At 40.7% G+C, this 17,906-nt stretch overlaps 1 pseudogene; it reads left to right on the top strand.

Annotated features, from left to right (window-relative positions):
• The first annotated feature begins 586 nt into the window (after positions 1–586).
• Positions 587–17,906, top strand: LOC104210556 (kiwellin-like; annotated as a pseudogene).

Below are 17,906 nucleotides of genomic sequence, written 5' to 3'. Positions count from 1 at the left end.
GTAGCTTCTTGTGGCATAAATTTTTGGTTTCATTTTCGTACTGAAAGGAAGTTCCCAGAGACAAACCATGGTCCTAGATATAGTGCTTTAGGCATATTTTCTTCTAGACTAAATTTGACAATGAAGAAATCCCATCCTAGGTCAATCAAGATTAACTATTTAGATGGATTTCATAAGTCAATTAGTTTAGAGCGAAGATATTGTTGTGGCATTCTATGTCCAAAGACCTTTATGATTATAGAATAACGCCATGGGAAGTAAAGGCCTTTCTTGTCTTCCTGGGAAAGGGGGATTGAGTCTTCAATGTTGTTCCCCTTATCATCTTTGATGATTGTGGTGACGTCTTCTTTATAGTAATCATTTTGGTGAATTACCGATTTATCGGGGAGCATTTCCTTATAGAAGTGTGGTGTTGTTTCTTGAACGTCCATATGGTTGTTCTTGTCCGGTGGTACGAGTGTTGTAATAGTGGTTGTATTCATGGTGGTAAGTCCTGGAGAGAAGGAAGAGTTTAGTCGATTTGAAGCTTACATGCATAGTCTTCTTCACACATCAACACTTCTTAGTTTTACAAATATTAACCACCATGGCCAACCTTGCCTTTCTAATTTCACTTTGCATTTTCACAATTTTCATCTCTTCTTCTTCCCTCGGAAATGCCATTTTCTCATGCAACGGCCCTTTATAAAACCTTGAATGATTGTGATGGCCAACTAATTTGAATAAAAGGAAAATGTAATGATGACCCTAATGTTGGTACCAATATTTGTAAAAGTGGAACTCCTCTGTCACGACCCGAAATTTCCACCTTCGGGAACGTGATGTTGATGTTGCCTAAACTCACACCACAAATATAGGTTCTGAGGCGGTCGAAGCAATAATAAAATTCCAACGCAAGTCTGAGTCGAATCCATAGGGAGTTAGATTTTGGATTAGGTATATACCTAGTGTGACTGTATGATGTGCCCAAGAATGCACTTTCACATATTTGGTTGTTTCTTTCTACTTCTACTTTTAAGCTATTGATTGTAATTGTAAAGCTAAGAGACAATGTTTTTGGTGTTGTTTTTCAAGTTGATAAAAGGTCTAGGGTCGTGACTTCCACCTAGGTGGTTATCTAACAGGTTGTGAACTCTTGGGCAAGTTTGATTGGTCGGGGTTGTAATATAGTAATCACACGCAATTACCCACTGAATACCTCTCGGTAGTTAGAGTAATTTTGCCCAATTTGGCTTTCTCAAGTCCAAATGGGTATTGCACAAAATAAGTGATAAATACTCAAGTCGGGTCTTACTATATCTAGGTTCAACCCTTTAATTGGGGTTATCAATTTCTTGTGCTCACTCCAATTCCTTGTTAGCCAAGTTTTTCGGGACTTAGTCTCTCTTTCTCAAGTAGAGACTAAGTCAATTAGGCATGAATCAATGTTTGTAACCATTAATTCTTGAATTGAAGCAAGAAATAGGATAAATATCACTAACCCAATCACAAACAAGCCCTAAATCAAACACCCATTAAGTACCCACACTGGGGTTGGATCACAACCCTAGCTAAAAATTTAGCTACTCGTGAAAAATGAAGAAATTAAAGAAGAAACTAAGATAAAATTCATAATAGATAATTACGGGAAGAATATCTAATGTTAAAATGCTAAACTAATACAATGTTACCCAATACAATAAAGAAAAACGGCTCAAGTGCTTCCTACATACAACATTTGACCTAAAAATGACAAAAAAATCTATTTAAACTAAGCTAAAAATATTTGACAAAATTGCCCCTGTGGAGGTTGTCTGGCCGCACAATTATGTGTGCGGAATGCACATTGAGACTTGACTTGATAGGTTCCAGTTCTGCGGCCGCACAATTCTGGGTTGCGGCTGCACTCCTTCAATTTTTGCGGACCGCACATTTATAAGTGTGGTTGCACTCTTGCTTATGTGGCCCCACAATTATAGTGCGGCCCGCATTTGTTGACCTTGGCTTTGGGAATGTGGGACTTCTGCGTACCGCACATTTTTTAGCGCGGCCGAGCTCTTGATTATGCGGCTGCACAAAAATTGTTCGATCCGCATTTCTTCTTGACTTTAAAATCCCATCTCTCTAAACTTTGTCTTCTGCGGCCGCACCAGAATTGTGCGGTCCTCATTTTTCAGAGCATTTCTTGTCAGAGGCTTTCTTCATGATATGCGGCCGCACTCGATATTGTGCGATCCGCACAATTCCCTTTTAGCCTTGTTTTGGTACTCATCCAAAATTACTCCTTCTTGAGTTGATTTTCATCTCTTTAGCTCATATTCTAACACTCCTACAAGCAAGCACTTTTCATTAGTTTTCATGAACACCTTTAAGCAGTTTTGAGCTAAAATGAAAGTAATAGATTGTAAATAAGTAGTCAAAATCCCTACTTATAAACTCCCCCAAACATAAGCTTTTGCTTGTCCTCAAGCAAATAAGGTAATTCCCACCTCCACAAGACTATAACTATTTCAGCTGGCCTAAGGTACATCAATCACACATCAATTGGGACCAACAATTACCCACAACACGTATGAATTATCAACAATATAATGATTTGACATTTTGAGTACAATAGTTCTAATGTGACACTAGAGCATCAAGAGTTGACTTTATTCATCAAGGAAGCTCGCTTTTTCATATATGTCATTGTGGATCCCAAACTCCTCCACTACTCTCCGTTAGCATATCTCACTTTAGAATATAATACTCAATTCAAGGATTGTGAAAAGCTCGCTCATCTCTTTCCAAAAAATATCACAAGTACAACTTTAAGTACCATATACTTGCCCCTCATATAAATCACCACTAATGTAAGCTCACTCAACTTTAAATCATGTAGGGCTTTTTCGGGATGTAATGAAGGCTTTTTGGATCAAGGTAGGATTTGATGGAATGGTTCATCTTTCCTTAAGCACTCTATTTTCTCTTTTTGGCTCATACTTTGTCGACTCTTTGAGTCAATTTCTTTTTTCTCTGGGGAACTAGAAAGATGTAACGTCACTCTTTCTTGGTCATTCATTGTTCTCCTTTTCTATTTACTCCATGCCTCTCATCCTTGTTTTTCTTTGAATCCCTTCAACATTTTACTTTATTCACTTTCTTTTTAGCATTTTTATTTTTGTTCTTTCTTTCTTTTCTTTGCCTTCCCTTTTCTTCATTTCTTTCTCTTCTTTGGACCTTTATATCACTTTCAAACTCCTCGTCTCTCCCCCAAACTTATGTTTTTGCCAATTGTTTCTCAAGAATGTTAAGGAAAATTGGGTGCCAAGAGAGGGTCATTTCAAAACAGATAAAGGCTTGTAACATGGTTATTGAAAGAAAAAGGGCTTAGGCTCAAATGGGTTGACTAGGGATATCACATTGGTAGGCTTTGGAAGATTTTAAATTTCAAATTGGATCAAGGAGAGCCTACAATCATTTCTCAAGCCAAGCTACACTAAGAATTTCGCCTATAAAAACATTCGGGGCAAGTTCTAGACTATTAGCACGGGGTACTTGGACTTTCAATTCAATATCTCACCTCTTACGCTGTTGGATTGCTAAAGAGAACGGAATCGAGGGACCACAACAACCTTAGTTAAGATTGAGAATAACAAATGGCTCGATTTTACCAATCAATGACTATTTAAGTCAACACAAGAGTCAAAAGGTCACAACTACATCTATTTTCTGCCAACAACTTGCTTTTAACCATAAGGCCGTAGGTAAATATATTGGTACCAAGTAAAGCATGCTTAAAACCCTTTTATTAATTACTACTATTTTTGCCTAAACATAGAAGAAAATAGACTCAATCCCTTAAGAAGGTTGTTACGCCATCCATCGTTGGGAAGAGCCATGCGGTTCACACAAAATTCACCTTTGGAAAGAACCGTGGCATTAAGAAAACTAAAGGCTTATTGTTCACTCCAACGTGAAAAGAAGCTAACAAATCAAAAATAAGCTAATAAAGTAAATAAGAAATTATACTATTAAGGAAAACAAACTAAAGAAGCTAATTAAGTAAACTAGGGAAAGTAAGACAAATTAATATACAAACCAAAAGGAAATGAATATATATATATATATATATATAAGGGAAATGAATATATACATCAAATGAAAGGGAAGAATATATAAATAACTAAAGAGAAAATAAAGATAGACGAAAAAGAGTATAAGAGTTATTACAGGCCAATATCAATGTCAAATCAATCAAATTAGACCACCCCCTGAATAAAAATAAGCATTGTCCCCAATGCTTAACAAAAATAACAACAAGGAAGGGTAGAGAGTTAAGAGCACTACCTATGTGGTCTCAGTCTGCATGGCATCCTCAGTACCTTCGGGCTCCTCTAACTGTGTCTCATCATCACCTGGCTGAGGGACAACAGGGTTGGTGAGCATATGGATCATCTCCTTAGTGGTGTGGGTAGTGACGTCCGGCTCCTCACACTAGTCGGTTGTTGCCTCTGATGCCTCGGGTACTGCTGGTGTTGCGTGTGCTGATAGTACTGCTAGCTCCATAAGCAGGTCAAGTGATAGATTTCCTGTAGATGTTATCTTGGTAATCTCTTTTCTCAACCTCTCCACTGACTTCTTCGACGCCTGAGACTTTCATATCTTCTTTGCTTGGTTCCCTAACTCCTCAATGACTTTCCCATGCACCACTAGAGTCTCCATAATAGTCTTCTGATTTTCTAAGATCTTTGACAATGTTTCCTCCATTGACAAAGGTACCTGAGGTGCTACTGGGGTAGCAGACTATGCTACAACAACAGTAGATATGTCAGACAGCTTTGAAGTAGCTGCCTGTATCCAGTTTTTGAGACTCGCCAATGTCTGGGAGACTCACATCGCAGTCTGTGGATAAGTGGATGAGGCTGGCACTGATAGTGGCACTAATAATAAAGCTGATGGTCTAGAAGAAGAAGGTGGTGGCATGTCTGCTATCCCAGTGGAAGGACTGGCTCCTGTGGAAGGCATGGCATCTGTGGCAGACTCAACAGCTGAATTAGTAACTACTATTGTTGGCTCCTTAGATTGGCCAGCGGAAGTAGTTGCCTTACCGTTGAACTTCGGGTTGTCAGCACCCAACAGGTGGTACCATGAGAAAGGCTTCTTGGCTTTCACTGTTGTATTAAATGTCCTCGGCTCCACCTTTTGATCATTGAAATACTCTATGAGGAAGTTCGGGTACAGGTATGATCTTTCACCGTTTCGGATAGCTAATGTGATGTTGGTTGATATTATGGCACTAACATTAATCGGGTACCCAACCATAATAGAAGCCACCAGAACTGCTTGGGGAAGTGGGAGGTTGTTCTCATTTAAGCACGGATCAATACGGTAGCACACGAAGGTCTGCCATCCTTTGGCCTCAAATTTTAGGGTGGTCTGGACTATGGGAACCCCTGCTGTGAGCCATGGGGGTGGTGGTCCTCGAGCACCCAAAATCTCAGCTATCCACGGGCGAGCTGCATCACCCATAGCAAGATTTTCCAAATACTGGACCGCCTCAACTTCATCAAAGCCCACACAAGTGTTCAAAGCACATGAGTTGAATCTGACTTTCAGGCTTCTCAATTTTGTTACCTGTTACCCTTCTTAATGTGAGCTACATTGGCATAAAATGCTTTAACCAAGTGCTTATTTGCATCAATGACACTGTGGGTGAACCGTTTCCATCCCTTTTGCTCCCGAAACTGTCTATGGACATTTGGATTGTGAATGTCCAAATCCTTCATTAGGAACTACCGTACAAGTGAGAGCGATCTATAGGGCCACCACTCTCTGAATCTGGTAAAGGCAGTCAGGCTCACAAATCGATCCTCCCTCAACTCTTTCTTCTTAGTCCTCTCTAGAATACCCATTGTAGTGTCGCCTCCTCTACCATCATCCGAGACATCATCATCATCATCATTTATATTTATTGGTGCAGCCGGGTCATGTGAGAAAGAGGGCTCAGAATCTTGGCTACCCTCTTCCAAACCCTCAGAAGAACTAGCAGCAGAAGAGGATTCATCTCTCAAGTGGAATTTACCCGGGACTTGTTCGGGTTGAGATTGGGTATCAGGCTGTGCTTGAACAGAGTTAACCTCAGAAGCTTCCCTAGATGGGAGATACTCACTAGACTCGGAGGGTTCAGGAACTTAGTTGGTGGTTGCTTTCTTGCTTATGGCTCTCTGTATGGTTAGTGGTAGGTTACTTCTGCCTCGACCTCGGCCTCGGGAGGGTTCTGCCCTCCCTTTTGATGTATTGCCTCTACCACATGATCTAACCATTGTGTGCAATTCATAGCAATAAGAATCAGTTAGAGCTTAGAATAGTGTAAACAGATGCATGACAGTTGCAGGAAATCATACTGAGAAAAGGCAGTGCGGACCGCACAAAATTGAGTGTGGACCGCACAATTTTACAGTGTGGCCGCATAACTTGTTGTGCGGACCACACAATTTTGGGTGCAGTCGCACAACCCCAGGTTCAGACTACTCGGTCTCTAATCATTCAACAGTGTGGACCGCACAATTTCACTATGGTCCGCATAATTTCACTGCGGACTGCATAATTTTGAGTGCGGTCAGCATAATTCATGTACACGTATGCCCTAAGTTAGAGAGCGGCGGACCGCACAAAAGTATGTGCAGCCGCACAATTTGAATTTTACACGGCAGTTGTTCTGTGGTTTTCAATTTCACATAATTGAGACATAGTATTTGCAACTAAACACGATTACTGATCTACCCATGCCCCATTGAACATATATGATTATACCCACATGATTTTAAGCAAAAATGACTAATCAATTAACATTTTAGGCCTAAAAATAACCCTAACACAAAAGAACAAAAACTAAACTAAAAGAAATTGAAAAATCTAAAGATGTAATGAATATACCAGTTATGAAGGATGCAAAAAAGAATCTACTCTATTAAAATGAGGGAAGATTTAGAACTAATGGGATATGCACTGAGTTTGCTTAGGGTTCCAGAGCTCAGAGTGTGTAAAGTGTGAATAGTGCATTTAGGTCCTATTTATAGGTTGACCCAGTTGGTAAAAAATGAAGCTAAGTGTGGCCGCACAATTTTGAGTGTTGCCGCACAATTTTGAGTGCGGTCCGCACTTGTTACCTGAACCTTTGAAAAAGCTCTGTGGTCCGCACAAAAGTGAGTGCAGCCACAGAATTTGTGTGGACCGCACAATTTTATGTGCGACCACAAATTGTTAATGAAATTTGACAGGCCAATCTTCAGAGAGCATGCACTTTTGGTCTTCCAGTTGTGTGACCGCACAAAGAATTGTGCGGCCGCAGAGTGATTGTGTGGTCCACATAATTCTGGTGCGGTCTGCACTTTTGTGAGACTTAGCCAATTTTTCTTGTACAGTCCCTACAATGCACACCTATTCTTGCATATACATCAAAACTCGTTAGCATAAAACAAAGCCTATCTAATGAAGAAGAACAAGAAAAAGAAAAAGACACATGGATTGCCTCCCAAGAAGCGCCTGATTTAACACGATGCAGATTGCCAATAATTTAAAATGAAGAACCGCCACAATGGTGCCATCATCAACCTTGCCAAGATAATATTTAACCTTATGCCTATTGACTCTAAACACTTCATCGTTCTTGCTTTTCAAATCTAGAGCACCAAAGGGGTTACATTCACCACTTCAAAAGGGCCACTCCAATTTGATTTCAACTTGCCCAGAAACATCTATAACAGGGAATTGAACAATAGCACAAGATCACCCTCTTTAAAATCCATGTTGTGGATGTACTTTTCATATAGGTACTTAATCTTTTCCTTGTAAAGGGACGATCTTATGTAGGAATGATACCAAAATTCATCTAGCTCATTCAATTGTGCCACTCTTAGGTTTGCGGCGACATCCCACTCAAGGATCAACTTCTTCAAAGCCCACATGGCCTTATGCTCTCGAACACCAATCGATATGGAGACATCCCAATCGGTGTTTTGTATGCCGTCCTATAAGCCCAAAGAGCATCATCAAGTTTTCTTGACCAATTTGTCCGATTGGCATTCACAGTCTTTGAGAAAATACTCTTGATCTCCCGGTTGGAGACTTCAACTTGTCCGCTTGCTTGGTAGGGGGTCAAGACTTTATGAGTGACACCATACTTGGTGAGTAAGGTATCAAAAGCCTTGTTGAAAAAATGCGAACCCCCATCACTAACCCTTAGGGTACCTAACCTCGTGAAGATGTTCTTTTTCAAGAATGCCACCACACTCCTTGCTTCGTTGTTGGGTAAAGCCACGACTTCAACCTATTTTGACACATAGTCCACAGCTACCAATATGTAAGTGTTCCCACGAGAGCTCACGAACGGCCCCATGAAATCAATACCCCACACATCAAAGATATCAATTTCCAAAATGGTGGTGAGGGGAATCTCATTCTTCTTAGAAATCCTACCGGCCCTTTGACATTCATCACAATGCTTGACTAGATCACTAACGTCCTTGTAGAGGGTAGGCCAATAGAATCCACAACTCAACACTTTTGCTGTCGTTCTAGCTCCACCATGGTGACCACTATACGGTAAAGAGTGGCAAGCCTCAAGAATACTCACTTGTTCCTCCTCCGGCACACATCATCGAATCACACTGTCCGTACAAATCCGAAAGAGGTACGACTCTTCTCAATAATAGTCAAGGCAATCCTGTTTGAGCTTCTTCCATTGGTTTGAAGAGAACTCATTCAGTACAATGCCGCTCATAAGATAATTGGATAAGTCAGTGAACCATGGCATCTCGGTCATTGAAATGGCTTAATTGCTTGTCGGGGAAGGAATCATTGATCTCAAGGCCGTTATATGTCCTCCCCCCCCCAAAAGAGACAAGTGGTCCACTATTTGGTTTTCACTACCCTTGCGGTCTTGAATCTCTAGATAAAACTCTTGCAATAGAATCACCCACTGCATTAATGTTTCCGTAGAATCTTTCTTGCTCATCACATACCGAAGTACCGCATGGTCGGTGTGAACAATCACATTTGTCCCCATCAAATACGGGCAGAACTTCTCCATAGCAAGTAACTCTTTTTCGGTCATTGTGTAATTGACTTGGGCATCATTCATAGTCTTGCTAGCATAGTAGACCAGATGGAAGATTTTGTTGATTTTTTGCCCTAAAAGTGCTCTAACCGCCACATCACTAGAGTCACACATGAGCTCAAAAGGCAAGCTCCAATCCGGTGCGGTGATAATAGGAGTAGTAGTTAACTTGAACTTAAGCAATTCGAATGCCTTCATACAATCTTCATTGAAATGGAACTTGTCAACCTTCTCCAAAAGTTTAGAAAGGGTTTACAACCTTGGAAATCCTTGATGAATCAGCGATATAACCCCACATGACCCAAGAAGCTCCTAACTCCCTTCACGGATGTAGGAGGAGAGAGTTTGGAGATCACCTCAATTTGGGCCTTGTTGACCTCAATACCATGCTTTGAACTTTTGTGACCGAGGACTATGCCTTTCTCGACCATGAAGTGACATTTCTCCCAATTCAACACCAAATTTGTCTCCTCACATCTAGCCAAGACCTTATCCAAATTGTTCAAGCAATCATCAAAAGATTTCCCAAGCACAGAAAAATCATCCATGAAGACCTCAAGAATATCCTCAACCATGTCGGTTTAAGTAGCCATCATACACCGTTGAAAAGTCGTCGGTGCATTACACAACCCAAATGGCATCCTTGAAAACGAGAAAATACCATAAGTACATATGAAAGTGGTCTTTTCTTGGTCCTCCAGAGCAATAAGAATTTGATTGTAGTCGGAATATCCATCAAGGAAACAATAGAAAGCATGATCGACCAACTTATCTAGCATTTAATCAAGGAAGGGAAATGGGAAATGATCCTTTCTTGTAACTTTGTCAAGCTTGTGATAGTCCATGCATAAACTCGTTCTTATCATTGGTAACCACAGTTATGCCCCCTTTCTTTGGGACACATTGCATCGGCGAAGTCCATGAACTATCGAAAATGGTGTAAACAACCCCGACATCCAACTACTTTATGATCTCCTTCTTGACCACCTATTGCATTGCTTAATTATTATCCTTTGATATTCAATGGAGGGTTTGGCAGCCTCCTCCAAAATAATCTTTTGCATGCAAAAGGCAGGGCTTATACCCCGGATATGCGCCAATGTCCATCCAATTGCTCTTTTCCTCCTTTGTAGCACCTCCAATGTAGACTCCACCTGCATGTTAATCAAAGAAGAGGAAAGAATAACCGGTAAAGTTGAAGAAGTGCCAAGGAATTCATACCCGAGATGCGGAGGCAATGGCTTTAACTCCAATGTGGGAGGCTCCTCGATTGAGGGCTTTGTTGGATGGGTTTTCCTGTTCTGAAGATCCAAGGATAACTTGCGGGGTTCATAAGTATACAACCCATTCACACATTCCACATAGCTATCATTCTCCTCATCATCATCAAGGTTGAGAAACACGGCTTCCAATTTGTCCTCAACATTCATTGTGGCACTAGAATCATAAAAACCACATCGATCACCAAATCTACAAACGAACAAACTTCATTGCTATTTAGTTGCCTCAAGATTTGCATACATGGAAGACCACCTTTTCATCACCCATCCAAAAAGTGAGTTCACCGGCTTCCATATCAACAAGAGCCTTCCCCGTAGTAAGGAAAGGTCTACCCAAAATAATAGGCACCTCATAGTCCACTTCACAATCAAGAACCACAAAGTCCGCCGGGAGGATGAACTTGTCAACACGAACCAACACATCATTAGTAATACCCAATGGCCTTTTCATTGTACGATCTGCCATTTGCAACCTCATGGATGTGGGTCTTAGTTGCCTAATTCCCAAAGTTTTGAACACCGAGTAAGGCATCAAGTAGATACTCATCCCTAGATCACATAGATCTTTGGCAAAATCGACGCTCCCTATAGTGCAAGGGATAGTGAAAGTGCCTGGATCTTCTAATTTTGGAGCCATTGAGTACCCAATAGCACTCATTTGATGTGTCATCTTTATAGTCTCACAATTCATCGATCTTTTCTTGGTCACCAAGTCCTTCATGAACTATGCATAACTCGCCATTTGCTCTAAAGCCTCAACCAATGGACATTGATAGACAAACTCTTCATCATGTCAATAAACTTTTTGAATTGGTTCTCACTATTTTGCTTTGTAAGCCTTTGAAGTTATGGAGGAAGAGGCCTTGGCATTGGTGCCTTAGCCTATGGCGTTACCGGTTCCAGCATGTCAATTGTGTGTTCCCTAGAAAAGTTCACTTCTTCTTGTGTCTCCTTCACATTTTCATCAACGTCAATTCTCACTTCTTCATTATCTTGAACCACATTACTTGGAGTCTCATCTTCTTGCATCAACACATCATCATCCATAATTCTTCTTTGATTTGAGGTGGTTACCTCCCCACCTTTTCCACTTCTTGTAGTCACGGCCATAACATGTCCCGTGTTGTTCCCACTCTTCGGGTTGTCCACCTTATTACTAGGTAGTGCCCCCTTAGGACGAGTGTTCGAAGCTTGCGAGATTTGGCCCAATTGAACTTCCATATATAGAATTGAAGTGTTGTTGGAGGCTAATTGAGCATCGAAGTCGACGTTCTTCTCCATCATTTGTTTAAACATGTTCTCTACTTGGCCCATTTCATTGTTAGAAGAACTCGGACCCTGGGAAGGATTCGAAGGTGGGTTGCTTGGCTGTTGAAACATTGGGGGAATTTGAAAGACCGGCACCCGATTCCCTTGGTTATTACTGTTCCAACCCCCTTGGTTGTTGCCTCCCCAATTGCTTTAATTGTTTCTACCCCAATTGCCTTGGTTACCTTGATTATTGTTATTTCCCCAATTGCCTCGATTGTTGTTACCACCACTCCAATTGCCTTGGTGACCTTGGTTGTTCTAATTTCTTTGATTTCCTTGTGACCGCCATTGTTGTTGATTTTGTCCTTGAGCATTGTTTCTTTGGCATTGATAATTGTTGACATATTGCACTTCTTCTTCTTGCTCATTGAACGAATCACCTTGGTCATACCCATAATCATCTTGTATGAATTGTTCTGGATGGGTTAGCATTTGTTGACCTTTTTTCCGCCTCTTGTTCATCATCATATTCACACCTTCCATCGCATTCACTTGTTTTGGCCCTTGAACTTGTTGACGCTGAGATTTGGCCAATTGATTCAATGTAGTTGTCAACTCGGCAATAGCTTGCCCATGATCACATAGTTCATTGTGTAGGTGAATGATATTTGGGTCACCTTGAGGAACATTGGCTCTACTTTGCCATGCCGATGAGGTATCTGCCATGTCATCCAAAATTTCACAAGCTTCGCTATAGGGCGTGCTCATAAAGTTCCCACCGGCGAGTTGATTTGCCACACATTGATTTGTTGTGTTGATCCCCTTATAGAAGGTTTGTTGGATCATGACCTCGGTCATATTATTATCCGTGCACTCTTTAACTATGGTATGATATCTTTCCCAAATCTCGTGCAATGGCTTATTGGGTTCTTGCTTGAACGCAAGAATTTCATCCCGAAGTGTAGCTATATGTCCCGGAGAGAAGAATATGGCAATGAATTTTTCCGTCAACACATCCCATGTATGGATGGAATGATTGGGCAATCTCTCAAATCAGTCCAATGCCCCCGTAGAGAAAAGGGAGATAGCCTCAACCGCAACACATCCTCGGAAACATTGGTTTGCTTGCTCCCCCAACAAGTATCGACGAACCCTTTGAGATGCTTGTAAGTATTTTGACTCAGAGCTCCGGTGAAGAATCCCCGTTGCTCAAGCAGTGTAAGCATCACTTTGGTGATTTGGAAGTTGTCCGCCCTAATGTCGGGCGGGACGATAGCACTTGCATAACCCTCGTTCGGCAACACTTGATGCGCTACTGCTCTTGGTGGAGGTGGGGGAGGGAGAGAACATTATCATGAGGTGGTTGGCCTCGCCTATTAACTTGAGGTTCAAGAGGAACCTCATCAACTTGGTCATCATCTATGTCCTCCCCCATTGGCAAATTCCCGATGGGCTCGTTGTTGAGAGCCATTTTCGTACCTATAATCAATTCAAAAACAAAGTTAGTGACTCGGAAGGAAAAGAAGACAAATCAAACAAAAACTTAGATATATAGCTAAATCCATTTAACTCCCCAGCAACGGCGCCAAAAATTGATGTCGCCCAAACTCACACCACAAATATAGGTTGTGAGGCGGTCGAAGCAATAATAAAAATCCAACGCAAGTCAGGGTCGAATCCACAGGGAGTTAGATTGTGGATTAGGTATACACCTAGTGTGACTGTATGATGTGCCCAAGATTGCACTTACACATATTTGGTTGTTAGTTTCTACTTCTACTTTTAAGCAATTGATTGTAATTGTAAAGCTAAAAGACAATATTTTTGGTGTTCTTGTTTTTCAAGTTGAATCTAGGTTCGTGACTTTCACCTAGGTGGTTACCTAACGGGTTGTAAACTCTAGGGCAAGTTTGATTGGTCGGGGTTGTAATATAGCAATCACACGCAATTACCTACTCAATACCTCTCGGTCGTTAGAGTGATTTTGCCCAATTTGGCTTTCTCAAGTCCAAATGGGTATTGCACAAAACAAGTGATAAACGCTCAAGTCGGGTCTTACATCTCTAGATTCAAACCTTTAATTAGGGCTAACAATTTCTTGAGTTCACCCCAATTCCTTCTTAGCCAATTTTTTGTAGACTTAGTCTCTTTTTTCTCAAGTAGAGACTAAGTCAATTAGGCATGAATCAATATTTTCAAGCATTAATTCTTGGATTCAAGCAACAACTAGTCTAATTATCATTAACTCAATCATAAACAAGCCCTAAATCAAACACCCCTTAAGTATCTATACTAGGGTTGGGTCACAAGATAAAATTCATAATAGATGATTAAGGGAAGAAAATCTAATGGTAAAATGCTAAACTAATACAATGTTACCCAATACAATAAAGAAAAATGGCTCAGGTGCTCCATACATACAAAACTTGACCTAAAAATGGCAAAAGTTCTATTTATACTAAGCTGAAAAATCTGACAAAATTGCCCCTATGGAGTTTGTACGACTGCACAATTATGTGTGCGGTCCGCACATTGAGACTTGGCTTGGCAGGTTCCAGTTCTGCGGCCGCATAATTCTAGGTTGCGGCCGCACTCCTTCAACTTTTGCGGACCGCACATTTATAAGTGTTGTCGCACTCTTGCTTCTGCGGCCGCGCAATTATAGTGCAGTCCGCACTTCTTGACCTTGGCTTTGGCAATGTGGGACTTCTGCGGATCACACATTTCTGAGTGCGGTCGCGCTCTTGATTATGCGGCCACACAAAATTGTGCGGTCCGCATTTCTTCTTGACTTTAAATCCAATCTCTCTGAACTTTATCTTCTACGGTCGCACCAGAATTGTGCGGTCCGCACTTTGTAGAGCATTTCCTGTCAGAGGCTTTCTTCATGATCTGCAGCCGCATTCAATATTGTGCGGTCTGCACAGTGCCCTTTCCTTGTTTTTGTACTTATCCAAAATTACTCCTTCTTGAGTTGATTTTCATATCTTTAACACTCATGCAAGAAAGCATTTTTCATTAGTTTGCGGGAATACCTTTAAGCAATTTTGAGCTAAAATAAAAGTAAGAGAGTGCAAATAAGTAGTCAAAATCCCTACTTATCAGATGACGCCTAACATTTCACTTGCTAGGCAAGCCAACGTTAGAGAATTATCAAATCAACTTTAGTACACCTTTAATAATAGAATTAATTAAGCTAACAGAAGTTATAACAGAGTTTGCAGAATATTATAAAAACTTCAATATTTACTACCACCCGGATCTGAAGTCACAATTCACGAATTTCTAGAATTTACTACAAATAAAAGTCTGAAAGGAATACAACTGTTTGAGTGAAAGAAATAGTAATAACAGAAAAGATAGACGGGGACTTCAAGGTCTACAAACGCCGACAGTTCTACCTTGAGTCTCCGATGAACCCGTCCGAGTTGTTACGCCTTTCGATCAGGTGGGACCAATACCAAAATCTGCACAGAAGTGCAGTGTAGTATCAGTATAGCCGACCCCATGTACTGGTAAGTGTCGAGCCAACCTCGATAAAGTAGTGACGAGGCTATGACAAGACACACACGTAATAAACCTATGCAATTTAACAGTATATGTACAAAATAACAGCAAGTAAAAGATAGGCAGGTAATATCGGGAGGGGGACATGCTGATGGGATTACAAGATAGAGACTCACAATGGTATTTAGAACTTGATCAACCAATATACCTTGAATTAATAATAATAAGTAAACATAGTAAAGGAAAATACACGACATCACCCTTCGTGCTTTTACTCTCAACCTCACCATATAATCAATAGAAACAACACGGCATCACTCTTCGTGCATTAACACTCATATTATGGCACGACATCACCCTTCGTGCATTAATACTCACAATATGGTACGGCATTACCCTTCGTGCTTTTACTCTCTCAAAACATGGCACGGTATGACACTTCGTGCATTAACGCTCTCCTTTACCATAAAACAATGAATAGCAAACAACAGGGAGATAGAAATAACAAGAGCAAGTCTTACTTCAATATTTGGTTCCACAATACCAACCTCAACCTTGAAATCATCACTCAATTATCACGAAATGATCCGTATACATGATAAGAACGATCAACTTGATTATACTAGTCTAAACATGGATAACATGATCAAAGGAAAGCATTAGTTACAAGAAACCAAGTCCCACCCGCATGCTTTACCCGATAACAACGCATAGGTATTCGTCCCCTCACCTATACTTTACACCCAACATCTAAACATGTAGCAAATAGACAAATAGGTCCTAATCCCTCAAGTCAATGTTATCCACGATACTTACCTTGCTCCAAAGACCGAGCTCAAAGCTCAACCACTGCTTTGCCTTTCAAACAAGCCTCCGAACCAATATAATCTAGCAATTTACCAACCAAACGATTCAAATTAAGCCATAGGAACTACCCACGATTGAAAAGAATTCAATTTAGGTCTTCATTGAAAAAGTCAATAAAAGTCAACACCCGAGCTTGCTTGGTCCAAACCCGAGATTCAGACCAAAACCTAATTAGCCATTTACCCTCGCGCCCCGTTATGTGATTTGTTTTGGAATTCGACCTCAATTTCAGGTCTAAATCCCCAATTTATCAAATTCCTAATTTCTACCCAAAAACCCCAATTCCACCATGAAAACTCTGGATTTTAGGTTGAAATCTAAGAAAAAATAGTGAAGGATTGAAAGAAACTAGTTTAGAATAACTTACCAATGATATGGGGAAGAAAAGTTCTTTGGAAAATCGCCTCTAGGGTTTTTGAGTTTGAAAATTTGAAGAATAAATCAAAAATCCTGTCTAAGACATATTTACCCAGCTGCAAATGTCACATTGCAAATGTGAAGGAACCATCGCAAATGTGAAGCCATTCACACCTCCGTTGTCTTCGCAAATGCGAACTGGGCTGACCGCAAATGCGACCCAGTGATTGCAAATGCGAAGAATGTCTTCCCCAGACTCACTTCGAAAATGCGAAAATTGTGTGGCCCAGCTATTCTTCGCATTTGCGATGAGTAGCTCAAAAATGCGAGACTGATAAGTTCGTAATTGCGAACTCTGATCTTGCAAATGCGGGATCACAGGCCAGTTCCCAGAAATCGCAGATACCAGCAAATGTTCTAAGTCCAATTTCACTATGTGGCCTATCCGAAACTCACCTGAGCCCTCGAGGCTCTAAACCAAAAGTGCACACAAGTCTAAAAAGATAATACAAACTTAGTTGCGCAATCAAATCGCCAAAATAACATCTAGAACTACGAATTTAACACCAAATCAAATGAAATTCTCAAAAAAAAACTTTGTAATTTCTATTTTCACCATCGGACGTTCGAATCATGTCAAACCAACTCTGTTTCTCACCAAATTTCACATACAGGTCATAAATATAGTAGTGGACTTATACCGAGTTTCGGAACCAAAATACGGACCCGTTATCCAAAATGTCAAACTTTGGTCAAACACTTCAAATTCATTAAGCCTTTACTTTCAAATTTCGACAAAGTCCGATATCTCGGGCTAGGGACTTCCGATTTCGATTCCGGGCATACGCCCAAGTCCCAAATCACGATACGGGCCCATCAGGACCGTCAAAACACAAATTCGGATCTGTTTACCAAAATATTGACCGAAGTCAACTCAAATGAAGTTTTTAGGCAAAAGTTTTTATTTTTATCAGTTTTTAACATGAAAGCTTTCCGAAAACACGTCTGGACTACGCACGCAAATCGATAAGGATTAAAAAGATATTTTTAAAGCTTCAAGGCGCAAAATTGGATTCTAAAACATAAGATGACCTTTCGGGTCATCACATCCTCCTTATGTTCCTTCACCTCCAAACAATTGTCGTCCATCTGGCCAAATCAATTGCCACGGTACACATCCTATTTACCGAAGTTCGGCTCCTGTCACCGCCTCAACGCTTGCTCAACTTACCCTATATAATTTCAGTAGAGGCGGAGATGGAGGCGGATCATCACAGTGTGATGAAAAATACCATGATAATAATGAAAGAGTAGTGACATTGTCTACTGGATGGTACAATGGAGGGGCAAGATGTGGAAAAATGATACGTATTAGGGCAAATAATGGGAAGGGTGTAACAGCTAAAGTTGTGGATCAATGTGACTCTACCACTGGTTGTGATGCTGAACATGATTTTCAGAGACCGTGTAAATATGACGTAGTGGATGGTTCCATTGCTGTGTGGAGAGCTTTGGGATTAGATACAAATAGGGGTATAGTTCCTGTTACTTGGTCCATGGCCTAA

The sequence above is a fragment of the Nicotiana sylvestris genome, chromosome 11 (genome assembly GCF_000393655.2).
Source record: "Nicotiana sylvestris chromosome 11, ASM39365v2, whole genome shotgun sequence".
Lineage (NCBI taxonomy): Eukaryota > Viridiplantae > Streptophyta > Magnoliopsida > Solanales > Solanaceae > Nicotiana > Nicotiana sylvestris.
Note: the sequence above shows the minus strand (reverse complement) of the source record. Positions and strands in the feature narration are given on the sequence as shown.